This window comes from Somniosus microcephalus, chromosome 19 (genome assembly GCF_052327205.1).
Source record: "Somniosus microcephalus isolate GS21.2 chromosome 19, FLI_Smic_1.0, whole genome shotgun sequence".
Lineage (NCBI taxonomy): Eukaryota > Metazoa > Chordata > Chondrichthyes > Squaliformes > Somniosidae > Somniosus > Somniosus microcephalus.
Window position 1 is genome coordinate 52,332,507 of NC_141005.1, and position 20,901 is coordinate 52,353,407.

The following is a 20,901-nucleotide window of genomic DNA, read 5'->3' on the forward strand; positions in this document are numbered from 1 at the left end:
AGTAAATGACTCTAAGGTGAACTTTGAAGTGGATACAGGGTGCGGCGTGACCATAATGAACAAGGCAGAGTACTCAAAATTGTGGAACCGTGCAAAAGTTCCACAGTTAAAGCCTTGCTCCCTGCATCTTAAAACATATACAGGTGAACGAGTAGCGACATTAGGTACAACTAAGGTAACTATGCAACACAGGGACACAGTGGAACAGCTACCTGTAGTTATAGTATCGGGTACCGGACCAAACCTGTTAGGTCGGGGCTGGATAAAAGAACTTAAATTAGACTGGGGAACAGTACATCAAATAGATGCGGGCAACCAGTTGACTTTGCAAGAAGTGTTGAGTGAACATGAGAATGTGTTCAAGGAGGAACTTGGCACATTTAATGGCCCCCCAGCTAAGATTTATGTAGACAAGGAGGCACCGCCAAGGTTTTTTAAACAACGACCTGTGCCTTATGCCATGAAGCCAAAGGTAGAGGCTGAGCTTGACCGTCTACTGAGAGAGAACATACTGGAGCCGGTGAAATATTCGGAATGGGCAGCTCCCATATTACTGTTTTAAAACCGGACAATTCGATAAGACTCTGTGGAGACTATAAATTGACAGTCAATCAGGTGTCCAAACTAGAGCAGTATCTGATTCCCAAAACAGAGGATCTCTTTGCAAACCTGGCTGGAGGAAAGAAATTCACAAAGTTGGATATTAGTCATGCCTACTTGCAGATTACACTGGATGACGAATCAAAGAAGTATGCCACCATAAATACACACAAGGGCTTGTTTACATATAACCGCTTACCATTTGGTGTCTCATCTAGTCCAGCTATCTTCCAGAGGACAATCGAAGGTGTACTGCAAGGGATTGCACATGTTTCCATCTATCTGGATGACATTCTGGTGACGGGAAGAACCGACCAGGAGCATCTGAGCACTCAGAGGTACTACAGATATTGGAGAGGGCACGGTTCCAGCTCAAGAGGAGTAAGTGCACTTTCCTGGGGAATGAGTCAGTGTTCCTGGGACAGAGTGGACGCCACCGGGCTCCATCCACTCAAGGAGAAGTTACAAGCACTGCAGGACGCCCCTGCTGTGAGGGTGCCGGTTAGTTCTCCTAGTAACCCCTAGGTGGCACCTTCATGAGTGGTTACCCCTGTGTTAATCCTTAATTGACTGTTATTGGGCTTATGAGTTTCACCTGTGATTTGTAGTATATTAGTTCTGTTTTTCCCCTTCTCTGTGCTCAGTCTTGACAAGCCTTTGTGCCAAGTGGTTGCTTGTCAGAGCTTCTAAAGTGTAATTGTATCTTTGTGTTTATTAAGTAAAGTACTTTGTTTGAACTTTATACCTGCCTCTAGCCTCGTCTCTGCACTTGGGTCCAGAACCAGCCTCGCCCTGAGAGCAAGACTGAGCCATTATGGACCCAGCAGTGATGGAGGAACTTCGTTCTATTCTCTCCCATCAAGGTGCTTTCGTCGGCCGCCTTGAGCAACTTCTCCAAAGCATTTCGGTCAAGGTAGATACGTGGACTCAGACCATTCAACACCTAGCCGCTGTGGCTTCTGCTCAGGATGTTCCTCTTCAGTCAGTTCCTTTGGGTGCTACCCCACCGGTCGCCGATCGCCAGACTTACCGAGAGCCTCGCCTACCTGCGCCGGAGCGCTATGATGGTGATCCAGGCAAGTGTCGTGGCTTCCTGACCCAGTGCTTCCTGGTTTTTGAACTTCAACCTTCCATGTTCCATTCATCTCGCTCTAAGGTAGCATTCATTATTTCACTACTCTCGGGAAAAGCTCTCGCCTGGGCTACCGCTATCTGGGAGCAGCAATCTTCGGTCTGCTTTGACGTTGTCGATTTCACCAATGAGATGGGCAAGGTCTTTGACCATCCTGTGAGTGGACGGGAGGCAGCTAAGAGACTTTTGAATCTCCGCCAGGGCGGCTGCAGCGTAGCCAACTTCGCCATTGAGTTCCGCACACTCGCTGCGAGAGTCGCTGGAACACCGAGGCCCTTCTTTCCATGTTTTTTTACGGTCTTTCCGGAACTATCAAGGATGAACTAGCGTCCAGAGAGATCCCGGAGGACCTTGACACGCTCATCTCCCTTGCTGTCAGAGTGGATAACCACCTCCGGGAGCATGCTAGAGAGAGGAGATTCACTACTTCCACAGGGGTGAAATCGTCTGGTGTTCCGGATCTGACCAGGAGTTTCCAAGTACCCCCGAGTCCACCTGTTAGCACGGAAGAGACACCTATGCAACTCGGCAGAACTCGGCTCTCCCAGGTTGAGAGACAGAGGAGATTGAGAGAGGGGTGTTGTCTTTACTGTGGCCTGTCTGGTCATTTCAGAGCCACATGCCCAGAGCTCCAGGAACAAGCCAGGAGGATTGGGGAGATACGGACTGATCAAACCCCTTCTCCTACCCCTTCTGTCTTCCAAACCCTGATTCCTGCTCATCTCTCTTGGGAGGGAAAGCAGTTCAATCTGCAGGCGTTCATTGACTCCGGGGCCACGGGTTGTTTTATTGACCGTACCCTGGTGCACAGACTGAAAATTCCTTTCTCCCGCCTGGACAAGCCTTTACAAATCACCGCCCTCGATGGCAGGCCCCTTGGTTCTGGGCACGTTCATCATATCACTGGAGTGTTACATGTCCAAGTGGGGGAGAGACATCAAGAGTTGTTGCAGTTTCACCTGATAGATTCCCCTGAGCTCCCTCTCGTTCTTGGACACCTGTGGCTCTTTCTCCACAACCCTCATATTGACTGGACTACTGGGACGGTGCTGGAGTGGGGCCCTTCATGTTCAACTAACTGTCTCAAGGTCTTCCCTAGTCTGCCTCGTCCTTCCTCTCCCGAGTCAGCCGATCAGCTGGACCTTGCTCGTGTGCCTCCTGAGTATTCGGACCTCCATGCGGTATTTAGTAAGGGGCGGTCCTCTACACTCCCCCCCACACCGGCCCTACGACTGTGCGATTGATCTCCTGCCTGGCACTAGCCCCCCTCGGGGTTGGCTCTACTCTCTCTCTGGCCCTGAGAATGTTTCGATGGAGGAATATATCAAAGAAGCCCTCGCCACAGGTTTCATTCGTCCTTCCACCTCCCCAGCGAGTGCAGGTTTCTTTTTTGTAAAAAAGAAGGATGGTGGTCTCAGACCTTGTATAGACTATTGGGGGCTTAACAAAATTACGATTAAGAACCGCTATCCCCTCCCTTTGATGTCTTCAGCGTTTGAGCAGCTACAGGGAGCTACCATCTTCTCCAAACTTGACCTCCGCAACGCATATAACCTGGTCCGCATTAGGGAGGGGGATGAATGGAAAACTGCCTTTATCACCCCGAGCGGTCACTGGGAATACCTTGTCATGCCCTTTGGTCTCACTAACGCTCCTGCTGTCTTCCAGGCTCTGGTCAATGATGTGCTCCGGGACCTGCTGAATCAGTTCGTGTTTGTTTATTTGGATGACATTCTCATCTTCTCGAAGTCCCCCCAGCAGCATGTCCAACACATCAGGCGGGTGTTGCAGAGGCTCTTGGAGAGCCGTCTCTTCGTCAAACCCGAGAAGTGTGAATTCCACGTCACCAAGGTTACCTTCCTGGGCTACGTTATCTCTGGTGGAAGCGTCCAGATGGATCCGAGTAAGGCTCAAGCCGTCCTGAACTGGCCGAGTCCCACGTCGGTTAAGCAGATTCAGCGGTTCCTGGGATTCGCCAACTTTTACAGACGCTTCATCCGTAACTTCAGCTCCCTTGCCGCCCCCCTCTCCGCATTGACCAAGGGCTCGCCTGTACGGTTCAGCCGGTGTTCTGAAGCAGAACGGGCCTTCCAGGAGCTCAAACAACGCTTCACCTCCGCCCCCATTCTGATACATCCCGATCCCACCCTGCCCTTCATCGTAGAGGTGGATGCCTCGGATATTGGAGTTGGGGCTGTCCTGTCCCAGCGCTCCCCCAAGGACCAAAAACTTCATCCCTGTGCCTTCTTCTCCCGTCGCCTGAAGCCAGCTGAGTGTAACTATGATGTCGGCAACAGGGAGCTTTTGGCAGTTAAGTTGGCCTTGGAGGAGTGGAGACACTGGTTGGAGGGAGCGGAACGTCCTTTTGTCGTCTGGACCGACCATAAGAACCTGATATATATTCAGGACGCTAAGCACCTCAACCCCCGGCAGGCCAGGTGGGCACTCTTCTTTAACCGGTTCAACTTTCTCCTGTCGTACCGCCCAGGGTCTAAGAACCTCAAACCGGATGCCCTTTCTCGCCAGTTTGACCCCTCGAAAAAGGACCGGATTCCGGAACCTATCGTCCCTAGTTCCTGCATCGTGGCTCCCGTCGCGTGGGAGATTGAGACTGTGGTGCGAAGGGCCCAACGTCAGGAGGCCGATCCCGGAGGAGGCCCTCCTAATAAACTATATGTTCCCAGTCGAGTGCGCGCCCAGGTCCTTCAATGGGGCCATTCTTCTCGATTGACGGGTCATCCTGGGATCCATCGGACTCTCGAGTTTCTTAAAAGGAGGTTCTGGTGGCCCGCTATGGAAGCCGACACCCGGGCCTTTGTCTCCACTTGTCCCGTCTGTGCCCAGAACAAGACATCCCAACAACCTCCGCTTGGTCTCCTGCATCCCTTGCCTATTCCCAGCCGTCCCTGGTCTCATAGCGTCCTGGATTTCATCACCGGGCTACCTCCATCTGAAGGATTCACCACCATCCTAGTTGTGGTTGATCGTTTTTCAAAGGCTGCTCACTTCGTTCCTCTTGTCAAGCTTCCCTCTGCCAGGGAGTCCGCCCAGCTGGTTGTCCAACACGTCTTCCGCCTCCATGGCTTGCCCCTGGATGTTGTCTCTGACCGTGGTCCTCAGTTTTCATCTAGGTTTTGGAAGGCCTTTTGTTCCCTCCTGGGGGCTTCCGTCAGTCTCTCTTCGGGGTTCCACCCTCAATCTAACGGCCAGACTGAGAGAACTAATCAGGATCTGGAGAGGGTGCTACGAAGCTTTGTGTCCTCCAATCCTTCCTCCTGGAGCAAGTACCTGGTCTGGGCAGAGTATGCACATAATACCCTTCAGAGCTCCTCCACTGGTCTTTTGCCTTTTGAGTGCCAATATGGCTTCCAACCGCCACTCTTCCCAGAACAGGAGAGGGAGGTAGGAGTGCCGGCAGCCCAGGGGTTAGTCCAACGCTGCCGTCGTACCTGGAGGAGGGTCCGATCTGCCTTGCAGCTTGCCTCATCTCGGCAGAAGGTACAGGCCGACCGTCACCGCCGCCCAGCTCCTCGGTTCCGGACCGGACAGAAGGTCTGGCTGTCTACCAAGAATCTTCCACTCCATGTGGAGTCCCGCAAGTTGGCTTCCCGGTTCATAGGACCTTTTAGGATTTTGGAGCAAGTAAACCCGGTGGCCTACCGGCTCCTCCTTCCTCGATCGATGAGGATACATCCCACATTTCATGTCTCTCACCTCAAGCCGGTACTTACTAGTCCCTTGGTTCCTGCGGCTAGACCTTCCCCCCACCCCCCCCCCCGCCCCGTATGATCGACGGCCAGCAAGCCTTCACGGTCCGTCGCCTCCTTGATTGTCGCCGGGTCAGGAGGAGTATCCAATACCTGGTTGACTGGGAGGGTTTCGGTCCTGAGGAGCATTCCTGGGTTCCGGCCTGGGACATTTTGGATCCGGAACTCATAAGGGATTTTCGCCGTCGCCACCCGGCTCGTGCAGAAGGAACGTCAGGAGCCATTTCCTAGGGGAGGGGGTCCTGTGAGGGTGCCAGTTAGTTCTCCTAGTAACCCCTAGGTGGCACCTTCATGAGTGGTTACCCCTGTGTTAATCCTTAATTGACTGTTATTGGGCTTATGAGTTTCACCTGTGATTTGTAGTATATAGGTTCTGTTTTTCCCCTTCTCTCTGCTCAGTCTTGACAAGCCTTTGTGCCAAGTGGTTGCTTGTCAGAGCTTCTAAAGTGTAATTGTATCTTTGTGTTTATTAAGTAAAGTACTTTGTTTGAACTTTATACCTGCCTCTAGCCTCGTCTCTGCACTTGGGTCCAGAACCAGCCTCGCCCTGACACCTGCTCCTACAAATGTGGCTGAGTTAAAAGCTTACCTGGGACTGCTGAACTATTATAACAGGGTTTTACCAAACTTGTCAACTGTGTTAGCACCTCTTCACAAACTACTGCGCAAGGAGACACAGTGGCAGTGGGGAGAGGAGCAGGGGGTTTCATTTGAACAGTCCAAGAAACTGATGCTGTCGTTGGATGTGCTGGTTCACTACAATGCAGAGAAAGACATCATTCTCTCTTGTGGCGCTTCACCTTACGGGGTGGGGGCAGTTCTTTCACACTGCATGGAAGATGGAACTGAAAGACCAATAGGGTTTATGTCCCGAACTCTAACACCAGCGGAAAAAAACTATTCCCAGTTAGACAAAGAGGGATTAGCAGTAATGTTTGGGTTACAGAGGTTCCACAAGTACATATATGGCAGGAAGTTCACCATATGCACCGATCATAAACCTCTTCTCTCTTTTAAATGAAATGAAAGCAGTTCCACAGATGGTGTCACCCCGGATCCAGAGGTGGGCAGTGACGTTGAGGGCATATGAGTATGTCATCATCTACAACGCGGGCAAGTACCATGGGAACGCAGATGCCTTGAGCCATCTTCCACTGCCAGGCACATCTATCCGTGCAGCTCCAGAGGACAGAGTTTTGATGTTGGAGGACACTGACACGGCACTTGTGACTGCAGAGCAAGTAAGAACATGGACAGGTAAAGATCCAGTACTGTCTAGAGTTTGAGAATATGTGGTGAGGGGATGGCCACAGCATCCGGAAGGGGCTGACTTCACACCCTACAGTGTCAGGAAAACAGAGCTGAGTGTGCAGGATGGTTGCGTGTTGTGGGGAGCACGAGTGATTATTCCACAGCCAGCACGACAGTCTATCCTAGAGCAACTACATCAGTGTCATCCTGGGGTCTCGCGTATGAAAGCCTTGGCTAGGAGTTACTTGTGGTGGCCAAAGCTAGATGAGGAGATAGAAAATCTAGTCAAGACATGCAGCACTTGTCAGGAACACCGGAAGGCACGAGCAGCGGCTCCTCTCCACCCCTGGGAGTGGCCGGATAAACCATGGAGAAGATTGCACTTAGATTATGTGGGTCCATTCATGGGGAAGATGTTCCTCATAATCATTGATGCACATTCTAAATGGATGGATGTTTATCCTGTAAATTCTGCTTCCGCCACTACTACTATAGACTGCCTGCATCGGAGCTTCAGTAATCAAGGGCTACCGGAGATCGTGGTGAGTGACAATGCCACTTGTTTTGTGAGTACAGAGGCAAAAGAGTTCTTGAGAAAAAATGGCATAGTGCAGGTGACCTCGGCTCCATACCATCCGTCCTCGAATGGACTTGCGGAGAGAGCCATACAAACATTTAAGGAGAAGATGAAAAAAAGTGCAGAACGGAGTTTAGCAGCCAAAGTGTCACGGGTTCTGTTCAGCTACAGAATAACACCTCAATCCACCACAGGACTCTCTCCTGCTGAGATGTTATTAGGTCGTAGACTACGCTCCACTCTTGACCTTGTCCACCCAGGCCTAAAAAGGAAAATGGAAAACAGACAGAACAAACAAAAAGAGAACCATGACAAAAGAACAAAGAGCCGAAGTTTTGGAGAAGGAGATGCGGTCCTTACCAGGAATTTCAGTTATGGACCAAAGTGGATTCCTGGCTTCATAGACTCAATGACAGGTCCAGTATCATACAAGGTCATGTTGGGAGATGGTAGGGTAGTATGCAGACATGTAGATCAGATACTTCCCAGACAAGGGGAAATTGAAATGAAGGTTCCAGATGCAATGACTGAAGACAGGGTTGCCCCCAGTTATCCAAGTGCATCTGTGGTGCCACCACCAGGGACAGAGCCAATTCCACAGGAACCTATTCGTCAAGAGGAAACCATCGTTGCAGAGTCAGATACTCTAAGCACTGCTCAGGAGCAGCTGGTGGCTTCACCACAAACAAGCAGGGACTTTACTGTTAGACGTTCACAAAGGCCTCGCAAGCCACCAGAGAGACTGATACTGAACTGTTAGATTCATCAAGTATGGAACATGATGAATGGAGACTTCTTATGTGACCCTCAGGAATGGTTGTTTGTTAAGAAATTCATACTGAAATCTTAAGGGGGGAGGGATATAGTAATCTGGGATGTTATGATTAAGGTTATCCACCAGGTGGTGCTGTAGCCAATGCTGCTGCTAAGGTCAGAGGTTTGCTTCCTGTCAGGTCAGCAAAGATGAAATGCCACGATGCAGACATAATGTTTGTTACTCTGTTTGTTAATAAAGTACTCGTGCTAATTCTATGATATCGCCTTTTCGAGTCCTTGTCTCACTGGGCGTTAAAACTTCGGAAACAGAAAAATTATTGCCAGGTGCTAATGATAAGAGGCTCCCGCGAAATTCAGTTCTAGCGTTCCAAGAAGGAAGTGGAGCGCTAAATCAAGCGCTACCACTTCCCTTAGAGTGCTAAAGGTATCGCCAGAGTGCTGATCAATGTTCCGTGCAGCGCTGCCGGATTTGCAGGCTCCTTCCCTCCTTTAAAGGGAAAGGCCAATGCTCACAGCAGTTAAAGGGAAGGCTGGGGATGAGTCGGCAATGGCTCCCGCGATCCACGAGGAGCAGCCCCAAGCACTCTAAGAGATTGCAGGGCTGATCAATTGCAGCAATGAAACATTTAAAAAAACAACACAAAGGGGTGAGAAATTTTTTTGGGCCTACCCGACCACCAATCCCTTTGATTACCCAAACTCCCCAAGCGGCTGGCCGAGGTCACAACGCCTCCTGCAGCTACCGTTGCTAACGTCTGACGAAGCTGCAGGGGGCGGAAGCAAATTTAGGATCCGGGGTGGTAACGGGGTGATGACGTCATGATCTCTGGGGCGCAAGAGATCAAGGCGGTAAGTATTACCGCTGGCGCTACCCCCCCAACCCCATTAACTTTCGTGGGAGTTGTTTCTTTCGCTGTACCCGGTTGTTAGCGCCCCATTATCGCCCGCCGGCGGCGATAACGGGAGACGCAAAGGAGGCCAATTTCTAGCCCATAGTGTCCTCTCTCAGATACACGTCAATAAAAAAGATTAAACTGCACCAGCTACTCAGAACATATTATAAGATAAACAAACAATGCAAAACTTCAAATTCAAATCTTCACTTCACACAAGGCACTGCTTGGTTACATTGCTTGGAGGAGGGAATTATAATCACACCGGGGCTGAGGAAAAATAGGTTAGCAGTTAAAAATTATTAGAGTTAATTCCACGGTCGACGCAAAGTGGTGCGTGCAGGGAGCGCTAGACACAAAATTGTGGGCCTGCAGTGCCTAATTATCCATCCATTTAAACTAATAGATGGAAAATCAGGCACTGCTGGCACACGACTTCCCGACCAGCGCTCCCTGTGAGCGCTGCTCCTCAATGGGAGGGAGCACCTGACTGCAGAATCAGCCCCACTGTATCTAATATGCTTGCTTTGCAATTTTTCCAAACTGAATTTATTTGTGCAAGAATGTGATTGTGTGTAGGAAGCTAGCTTTGACTGAGTTGTTTTAAATGGGAGTCACAGTAGCTCTTCTAAATTTAGACTGCAAGCAGCCCTGTGAAAGAAATTGCATTCAACAGGTTCAAATCATGGCTTCAGAGAACAGAACTGTGATGTAATTAAGGTTACAATTGGTTTAACATTTTTTTTAGATTTAAAATTTTACAAGATTTTTTTTCCACTAAATGCAACTTTTCTGTATTATTCTTGGTTACTGTTTCTACATTACTTTAGTGTGGCACTATAATGACATCTTATGCAGCAAATCAAAATTTATGGGGAAAAACTCTTCGGATCGGGGCCCAATAAATTGGACACAGTCGATTTCACAACTACCTTATGGTAACAACTGCAACTTGCATTCATATAGCACCTTTAATGTAGAAACTGAGGGTGCTTCATAGAGGGGAAAAGGAGCAGGCAATGATCCTTTACAGGACTGCTTGGTTGAAGAGATTTGTTTTGAGATGCTGCAGTTAGAAAGGCAGAAAGAATTAGGGAGGGGGATTCCAGATAGTAGGGCCAAGATGGTTGAAGGCTATGCTACCGAAGGTGAAGCAGAGTGTAGAAGGGGTCGTCGTCGTACGTGTCTTCACACTGTTCCCTTTGGGGAACTGTATGAAGTGGTGGAAGGATTGGCCGTGATTAACGCTCCTTCCATGACCATAACCATCTTCGTACCAGCCATTAGGGTGGTTAGTCCTATGGAGGGAGGGTTTTACGGGCTCCCACAACCCATACGAGGGGGGGGCCACCCACACCCACAGACGCAAGTATCCCGCTGGATGTCAACCCAGAACTTAGAGCTGGAGCTCCGACTCCACTTGCCGGGACTGTCTGGAGCGGGGTTCGAAACCCTACGCCTTCTGGCCCAGCGGCGGGGATGCTACCGCTACGCCAAAGGCCCACTCGTAGAAGGGGTGGGGCGCACAGATTGGAGTTAGAGAACCAGAGGGGATGTAAGCTTGGAGAAGGTTGCAGAGGTGGGATAGGGCAATGCCATGGAATGAATTGCAGATGAGGACCAGGATTTTGAATTTGACCTGCTGGGGTGATAGTAAGCCAGTGTAGTTCAGTGATGAGAAAGGGGGATGGGTGAGTGTGGCTTACTGTAAGGCAGGTTCCAGGTGGTAGAGCTTTGTACATTTTGGAGTTTATGGAAGGTGGAGGTCAGGAAGGCATCAGAGGAATTGAGTCTAAAGGTGATGAAAGTGTGGTTAAGGATTTCAGTGACAGTGAGGGCACAGTAGGGACAGTGGTGGGCTTTGTTGTGGAGATGGAAATAAGGGGCTTTGGTAATGGATAGGATAAGGGGTTTGAAATAAGTCTCATCTATAACAATATCATGCTGTAGATTGAACAGCCACTGACTGACGTTATGCTAAACATCAACCAAAATGGTAAAACATTTTGGGCAACATTTTACTCACTTAGTGTTGGTGCTAAATAACATTAGTGACAAGATGTGTGGTGCTACTTGTACTTAAAAACAGGCAAACAGTGTATTATATTTTAGTTACCCATCTCATTAATGGTAGTTTAGGATTTTTATACAATGCCACAATGGAGGAGCTGGAGCACCATCACCAAAATATTTAATACTAATTAATTAAAGGTTTCTCAGCAGGGATAATTGGTCAAGAAAGTCATCAAAATAACTCATACCATGGGTTCCACGATTACTGAAGCTTTATAACAGATAAAAAAAATGTTTTAACACGTAGAATAAACCGTATTAAGCAAAAGTAGGCCAAAATCTTCTTAATTTAAAATTGGATTTGTGGAAACCATAACAATTCATTACAGCACAGCTGACTGTCAATTTAACATCAGTTGCCAATTTGACTCCCAAATCAAGTTAAAGCAAACTGGTGAGACGCCCTCCAGGAGTCTGTATCACACAGCTTAAGCTTGGTATCAGTAAAGTATAACTTCAGTCTGGTGCAAAGCCAAGTTTAAAAGGTCCTGGGCTCTATATAAACTTAGTGCCGAGTCTTTTTAGCGTGATGAGAAGGCAGATCCTGTTGTCTACTCATGTTGAAAAATAGCACAAGTAAATACTTTACAACTATCAGTCTCAGACCAGCAGCGTAGTACAACTACAGGTTTAAACTTAGTATCAATATACAAATAATAGTGAAATAAAAGAAATACCAGCTTGTTTTTAATATTAATTGCACTATGCTTAGTGATACCTGGGATGGCAGGAATGACGTATGAGGAGAGATTGGGTCGATTGGGCTTATACTCGCTGGAGTTTAGAAGAATGAGAGGGGATCTCATTGAAACTTATAAAATTCTAACAGGACTAGACAGACTAGATGCAGGAAGGATGTTCCCGATTGCGGGGGAATCCAGAACCAGGGGTCACAGTCTAAAGATAAGGGGTAAGCCATTTAAGACAGAGATGAGGAGGAATTTTTTCACCCAGAGAGTGGTGAACCTGTGGAATTCTCTACCACAGAAGGCAGTTGAGGCCAATTCATTAAATATATTCAAGAAGTAGTTAGATATATTTCTTAAGGCTAAAGGGATCAAGGGATATGGGGAGAAGGCAGGGACAGGGTACTGAGTTTGGATGATCAGCCATGATCTCATTGAATGGCGGAGCAGGCTTGAGGGGCCGAATGGCCTACTCCTGCTCCTATCTTCTATGTTTCTATGTTAAACTATAGTGTCCTGATTTTGGCCATTTGTTCCTGATTTCTGGGGCCTCCGTCTCAGGTTTTCAGATTTTCAGTTTGGGATTTGCTCCCTGGTTATCAACCCCAGCGTACTGTGCCATTTTCTTCAAAGTTTATTTCAGATGGTCATTTTAAAAGACCGGAAGAATGGAAAAATAGACCACAAAACGCTGTGTGAAAATACAGTGTTGAGAATTTGTGGGTCACATCGCTAAATGCTTTCCAATGTCGCAAGTGTAATTATTTTCAAATATTTTACGGTTTGCGGCTTGGTTCTTGCATTTATAAAGAAATTAGAGATGTTTAAAAATCAGTGGGATGCAGGGTTAGGGAGCTGGACCACTCGAGGGAAAAGTTTCAGTGGGTTGAATGGCCTTTTCTTGTTGATTCACATGTTAGTGTGGTGCTGCAATAGTATATCCAAATAAAAACCACCAGTGAACCTATGGACTAGATGACTTGAATTCAAGTGAGACCGTCGTTATCATTTCTGGTCACAAAATAACTTCAAGACTTAATTATTCGTGGGAAGTATGCATTTGTACTTGTAGCTTATAATTGAGATGCAGGTTATTTGTAGGAAAATGGTGCAAAAAAAAAAGAAAGAACTTACCGCCTTTCACGACCTCAGGATGTCCCAAAGCGCTTTACAGCCAATGAAATACCTTTGAAGAATAGGCACTGTTATAATGTGGGAAACGCAGCAGTCAATTTGCAAGGTCCCACTGTGATAATGACCAGATTACCTGTTTTTAGTGCTGTTGGTTGAGGGATAAATATTGAACAGGGCACAGGGGAGAACTTCTTCAAAATAGTGCCATGGGATCTTCTACGCCCACCTGAGAGGGCAGACGGGACCTTGGATTAACATTTCATCTGAAAGACAGCACCTCCGACAGTGCAGCACTCCCTTAGCACTGCATTGGAGTGTCAGCCTAGATTTTGAGTCCTAATGTTATAGCAGCCTCTAAATAAGTAGGCATAAAATCTATGCAATTCATAATTAACGTAAGTTTCGCTATGGTGCTACATATGAAGTGTTCATGATGATAGTACACCACTTGTACCAGAAAAGGATAGACACATTTAGAAATAAAAATAGCTGCTAAATATGACCATACTGAATTAACAAAAACTGCATTTAGCACAACAAATTCTGCTACAGTTGTTTAATAATCTGCACAGAAATACTATACAGTTGATCCTCTATTATCCACGCTCCTATATCCGTTCTCCTGAATTTTGCAAGACAAAGTCTTGTGTGAAATATCCTATTTATGTACGACTCTTTTTGCTTTTTTTTAAATCTCCTTTTTCTTGATGTAATACATATGGAAATTGAAAGTGTCATCCTACTCATTGCAACTGGTTATGTGAAGGAATAAGCCATATAACCTATTCAGAAAAAGACACCATCTTATGAAAGATTTCTGGTCTTATTAAAACATGACAAACTGGGTTTGGAAATTTAGAAACTTAACTGTGAAATAGCTGTGAAAGCATTCTGACTATTGAGATAAGACAGTTGTTGACCCTGAATAAATAACCTTATTGAAACAGAAGGTGAAGGGCTCCAACAGGCTGACCTTTGGGAACAGAAACAATGGTTCACCCTGGATAAGGTGTTCTAATTTACACTTCGTAAAGAAGCACATATTGTTTAAATCCATGTTCCCCATAATTTTCAGTTATGCCAAATTGCTAATGTACCTTCCCACAATCATATTACTTTCACTATACATCCATGGAAAAACTCTTCCCCAGGACTCTTACAACCTCAACCTCACTAAATTCCCAAAATTGCCACAGCTGCCCACCACTCACCACGCACCATGACCGCTCTACACTGCCAAATTGCTTAATCACACTCTCTGTCTTGGACATCTTTGTTCCCAGTAAAACTATTACTGTCTCCTACCCCTGCTGTTTTACCTGATGCAACCCCCAGCTTCACCCCCTCAAGGATGTAGAACATAAACTCAAATGTACCTAGAGGACAACTGGCCTACCGATCCATCGTCAGATCTGGCTTCACCACATCAAGCACTATTGCACATAGCTCTTCTTTGTCAAAGTCATCCAGGATTACCCTAGAGGCAAGGATAACTCCAGGATCCTTTTTCTACTACCAATTGTCTCTTTAAACTTTTCTCATTGACACCCTTCACCATCCCCTCAAATACCAAGTCTGAGGAGCTCATGGATTTCTTTGTCACCAAGATTGAGATGATCCATACAGTTGCCTCCGCTGTATTATCTGGTTCCAGTTGCCCCTGGCTCCAGCCACACCCCAGTCTCCCACCCTCTCTAGCCCTGAGTCCCGTCCCTCAGCAGCTTCTTCTCCACCACACCCCCGTCATCTCCAAGCTTATCTTGTCTATGAGTCCCACCTTTTAGTCCCTCAATCCTGTTCCCACTCAACTGCTAATCACCCAGCTTCTATTCCTGATCCCATGGTAGCTAACATTGTCAATGCTTCCCTCTTGTCTAGCACTGTTAGTCTTCCCTTCAAAATCATCATTCTCCTCCTCAAAAACCCGCCCGACCCTTCTGTCCTTGCCAAGTACTGCCCCATCTCTAACCTTGCTTTCTTCTCTTAAGGTCCTTGATTCTGTTGTCGCCTCTCAGCTTTGTGTCCATGTCTCTCAAAAGGAAGCCATTTGCTTGGCTGAAATTGGGGACAGGTATGAGGGTATACACAGACTTGCATGATAAATTCTCCACATAAGAACATAAGAACATAAGAAATAGGAGCAGGAGTAGGCCATACGGCCCCTCGGGCCTGCTCCGCCATTCAATAGGATCATGGCTGATCTGAATCTAGACTCACGTCCACTTCCCTGCCCTCTCCCCGTAACCCCTAATTCCCTTATCTGCTAGGAAAATGTCTATCTCCATTTTAAATTTATTTAATGTTGCAGCTTCCACAGCTCTCTGGGGTAGCAAATTCCATAGATTTACTACCCTCTGAGTGAAGAAGTTTCTCCTCATCTCAGTTTTGAAAGGGCAGCCCCTTATTCTAAGATTATGCCCCCTAGTTCTAATCTCACCCATCAGTGGAAACATCCTCACCGCATCCACCCGATCAAGCCCCCTCACAATCTTATATGTTTCGATAAGATCGCCTCTCATTCTTCTGAACTCCAATGAGTAGAGTCCCAACCTACTCAACCTTTCCTCATACGTCAACCCCCTCATCTCCGGAATCAACCGAGTGAACCTTCTCTGAACCACCTCGAGAGCAAGTATATCTTTTCTTAAATATGGAACCCAAAACTGCATGCAGTATTCCAGGTGTAGCCTCACCAATACCCTGTATAACTGCAGCAAGACTTCCCTGTTTTTATACTCCATCCCCCTTGCAATAAAAGCCAAGATTCCATTGGCCTTCCTGATCACCTGCTGCACCTGCATACTAACTTTTTGTGTTTCATGCACCAGGACCCCCAGATCCCTTTGTACTGTAGCACTTTGCAGTTTCTCTCCATTTAGATAATAACTTGCTCTTTGATTTTTTCTGCCAAAGTGCATAACCTCACACTTTCCAACATTATATTGCATCTGCCAAATCTCTGCCCACTCACTTAGCCTGTCTATGTCCTTTTGCAGGTTTTTTATGTCCTCCTCACTCACTGCTTTTCCTCCCATCTTTGTATTGTCGGCAAACTTGGATATGTTGCACTCGGTCCCTTCCTCCAAATCGTTAATATAGATTGTAAAGAGTTGGGGTCCCAGCACTGACCCCTGCGGAACACCACTAGTTACTGATTGCTAGCCCGAGAACGAACCATTTATCCCAACTCTTTGTTTTCTGTTAGATAGCCAATCTTCCACCCATGCCAGTATATTACCCCGAATCCCGTGATTTTTTATCTTGATCAGTAATCTTGTGTGGAACCTTGTCAAATGCCTTTTGGAAGTCCAAATACACTACATCCACTGGTTCCCCTTTATCCACCCTGTATGTTACATCCTCAAAGAGTTCGAGCAAATTTGTCAAACATGACTTCCCCTTTGTAAAACCATGCTGACTCTGTCCTATTAAATTATGTTTATCCAAATGCTCTGTTACTGTATCCTTAATAATGGACTCCAACATTTTGCCAACCACAGATGTTAGGCTAACTGGTCTATAGTTTCCAGCTTTTTGTCTACTTCCCTTCTTAAATAAGGGTGTTACATTAGCAGTTTTCCAATCTGCCGGGACCTTTCCTGAGTCCAGGGAGTTCTGGAAAATGATCACCAATGCATCCACAATCCCAACCGCCACTTCTCTCAAGACCCTAGGATGTAGGCCATCAGGTCCGGGGGATTTATCCGCCTTAAGTCCCATTATTTTACTGAGTACCATCTCCTTAGTGATTTTAATCATGTTTAGCTCCTCCCCCCCATTGCCCCCTGTTTGTCCAGTGTTGGGATATTTTTAGTGTCCTCTACTGTAAAGACTGATACAAAATATTTGTTCAGCGTCTTTGCCATCTCCATGTTCCCCACCATTAGTTTCCCAGTCCCATCCTCTAAGGGACCAATGTTCACTTTAGCCACCCTTTTTCTTTTTATATAGCTGTAGAAACTCTTGCTATCTGTTTTTATATTTTTTGCTAGTTTACTTTCATAATCTATCTTCCCTTTCTTAATTAATCTTTTAGTTATTGTTTGCTGACTTTTAAATGCTTCCCAATCTTCTATCCACCCACTAGATTTGGCTAATTTATATGCCCTTGTTTTCAGTCGAATACTATCCTTTATTATTTTACTAAGCCACGGATGGCTGTCTTTTCTTTTACTCCCCTTTTTCCTCAGTGGAATATATTTATCTTGAAAGATGTGAAATATCTCCTTGAATGTAGACCACTGCTCTTGTACCGTCTTACACTTTAATCTGTTTTCCCAGTCCACTTTAGTCAATTCTACTCTCATACCTTCATAGCCTCCTTTATTTAAGCTTGGTACACTGGTTTGAGATCCAACTCTCTCACCCTCAAACTGAATTTGGAATTCAACCATATTATGGTCACTCATTCCAAGGGGATCCTTTATTGGACATTTTTTATTAATCCTGTCTCATTACACAGGACCAGATCTAAGATTGCCTGCCCCCTGGTTGGTTCAGTTACATACTGCTCAAGGAACCCGTCCCTAATACACTCTATGAACTCTTCCTCAATGTTGCCATGCCCAATTTGATTAGTCCAGTCAATATGAAAGTTAAAATCCCCCATGATTATAGCTGTTCCCTTATTACAAGCCCCAAATATTTCCTGTTTTATACTCCGACCAACAGAGTTGCAACTGTTAGGAGGCCTATAGACTATGCCCACTAGTGACTTTTACCCCTTATTATTCCTTATCTCCACCCAAACTGTTTCACTATCCTGATCCTTTGACCCAATATCATTTCTGACTATTGCAGTGATTCCATCCTTGATTAACATAGCAACCCCACCTCCCTTTCCTTCCTGTCTGTCCTTCCTAATTGTCAAATACCCTTGTATGTTTAGTTCCCATTCATGATTATCTTGCAGCCACGTTTCCGTAATGGCCACCAGATCATACCCATGTGTAGTTATTTGCACCGTCAACTCGTCAATGTTGTTATGAATGCTGCGTGCATTCAGATAAAGAACTTTGAAATATGTTTTCTGACAATTTATTCCTGCTTTTACCCCTTTTACTACTTTACCTTTATCATTATATACATTCTGTCCCTTCCTGACACACTCTGGTTTTTAATTCCCCCTCTGCTACCTTGCTCTATTGCCTTCTCCACTGTCATTTTTATTTTTCGCTCTCTTAAAACCTCCCCCCCACTAATTAGTTTAAAGCCCTCTCTACAGCCCTAGTTATTCGATTCACCAGGATTCTAGTCCCAGCACTGGCCAAGTGAAGTCCGTCCCAACGGAACAGCTCTCGCCTGTCCCAGTACTGATGCCAGTGTCCCAGGAAGCAAAACCCATTTCTCCCACACCAGTCTTTGAGCCACGCATTTAACTCTCTAATTTTATTTACCCTAGCCAAATTTGCACGTGGCTCAGGTAGTAATCCAGAGATAATGGGCTAGATATTCAGTATAGACAGTTTTGGGGCGCTAACCTTAGCGCTCGCCCGAAGTTAGCGCCCGCCCCAAAGTAGCGCCCCGTTGCCGGAAATTCAGTGGCTTCGCCCTAAGAGATTGGTGGAGCGCTAAAAGAGGCGTTCCACTCCTATCTTTAGGCGCTAAGCCGGCGGTCCAGAGGGATAGCGCCCAGGCGGGGCGCAGCGCGGGTGCGGTCATTTTTGGACTGGCAGCAGACCCCGTGGCGCCGACCAGCTCTTAAAGGGGGAAGGGACGAATTGGTCTGCTGCCACGCCCTGCACACTGCAGCCTTGCAAAGAGGCCTCAACACTGCTGCTCAGCCCCAGGGAGTCATGGCAACGCCAGAGAAGGCCCGTCAGCGTGCCCTGCGCTTCTCAGAGGGTGATCTGGACATAATGGTCACAGCTCTGGAGGTGAGGCGCAAGATCTTGTTCCCAGAAAGTGGGAGGAATCCAACCCACCACGACTACACCAAAGCCTGGAAGCAGATCGCCCAGAGGGTGACGTTCACCGGCGATGCCCCCAGGACCCACAAACAATGTCGTAAAAAATACAACGATCTGACCAGGATTGTGAAGGTGAGTAGCCTTTCCAGTCTCCTCCTCATTCTTGCATGTACACCTGACATGATGGGCAAAGGGAGCTGAAAGTCCTATTGGCCAGCCCTCAGCCAGCAGCATTGGGACAGTCATGAGCATCACATGGCCATTCGGCACTCTACACTTTGTCCAAGCTATTCCACCATGGGAGGCGGTGCACACTACATCAGGGCTTCACTCTGTCCACGCTATTCCACCATGGGAGGCAGTGCACACTACATCAGGGCTTCACTGCGCACTTACAGCCCGTCCTTTCTCTTGCAGGCTAAAGTAGCGTTTAATCGCCAGGCGCGTGCCAGGGGTGGCCGCGCCAAGCTGCAGAAGCTCACTCGGCTGGAGGAGCGCGTGTGTGTGCTCATGGGAGCCCGTGTGATTGTCCCCACAGCGTGCGGAGTATCCGACCCTCCACTGCCCGGCAATGGTAAGGACCTCGCCTTTTGGCCCTCTCGCGTCGCACTGGCCCATCCGAGCTACCTCCTTTGCCACTGTCCCACCAATGCGCTGAATGCCACCAGTCCTAACTCCCTCGCTGACGCCGTCTCCTCACTCTGAAGCTACTCTTGTGCATTCCTGCTTTCAGCTGGTGACGACCAGGACCCTGAAGCTGCCAGTGACAGCACCTCCGACCAGGAGGAGGAGGAGGAGCAAGCCGGACCTTCGGGGGAACAGTCACGTCCCGCAGGAGAGGAGGAAATGCTTGACACCTCCTCACTGGACGAGTGCCTGGAGGAACTGTCGCAGGGCAATGCAGCTTCTGGGACCAGTGGCGTCCAGCCACCCAGGAGCCGTGCGCGTGGCCCGCGGCCTTCCCCCCAAAGGGGGGAAGGATCAGAGGGGAGTGCTGCTGTTCGGCACACTCGCCGCCACCAACGCGGCAAGGGTCCCCTAGTTCGGCCCCCTCCTCCCCAGCGGGAGAGTCGCGACTCCAGTCCGGACACCTTCACCTCGGAGGAGGTGCGGAAGCTGGATAAGATGGCCGACGATTCGGACCGGCGCCACACGGAGCTCATGAGCGTGGTGGGGCGCATGCCTGAGGCCATCGAGTCGCTGGCGACCAGTGTGCGCGAGTTCGGGGCAGCAACTGCCGCGAGTGGCCGCATGCTGACTGATGCCGTCAAGACCCTGGCGGCTGTGATGCGCGCGCACAGCAGGACCACAGGGGCACTCACTGCTGCCACACGCGCTGTCTCAGGCAGGCGTCGCCAGGGCAGCCGCCGCGCTGGACCATCCCAGCAAGCCGCCCCTCGCCTGATTGTTGCGGATCCTGCAGTGCGGGCCCGGCCGAGTGCCACCGCGCCACAGCACCAGCCAGCGCATCCCAGACGCCAGCTGGCCCACATTGCGCCATCCGTCGCTGCCATTCCCCCACTGGAGCGTCAAGGGCAAGCGGCTGCAGCTGATGGTGGCCAGGCTCAGGTGCGCCACTCAGCAGACGGCCCCTCGAGGCCCAAACGCCGTGTAGGCTGCCCCCCAGCGGCATCTGGCGGAAGGGCATCTGAGCCTCAGGCGCCTTCCCCCAGCCTCGCAGCAGCCACTGGGCAGAGCTTGCGAAGGAGCAGCAGGCCGGGCAGGGGAGGCAAAAGGCTGGGCAAGGTCTCGCCCTCGCGGGCCACTCAGTAGAGGGTGTGGGCAGCTTTCCTTTTATATGGCGGTGGCCATCTTTATTTTGCCCATGGTTGTGTTGTTGGAGGGCTTATTTTTTGCGTTAGGCCGACGTTGAGGCCCGGTTTGAAGAAAGGTGGAGTGACTCCTCCCCAGTTTGTGGGAGTGAGTCGTTTGTTGGGCTTTTTGTGGGGCCCATTTATTGTTTTTGGGGATTCGTGTGGGAAGGGCTTTTCATTTTTGTGTAATAAAAAATTATCTTTATTCATGCAGTCTCCATGGTTGTTCTTCTTAGTGTTTGTTGGCTTCGCCGGCTGAGGGCTTGCGGAGCGGCTGCATTCATCTTC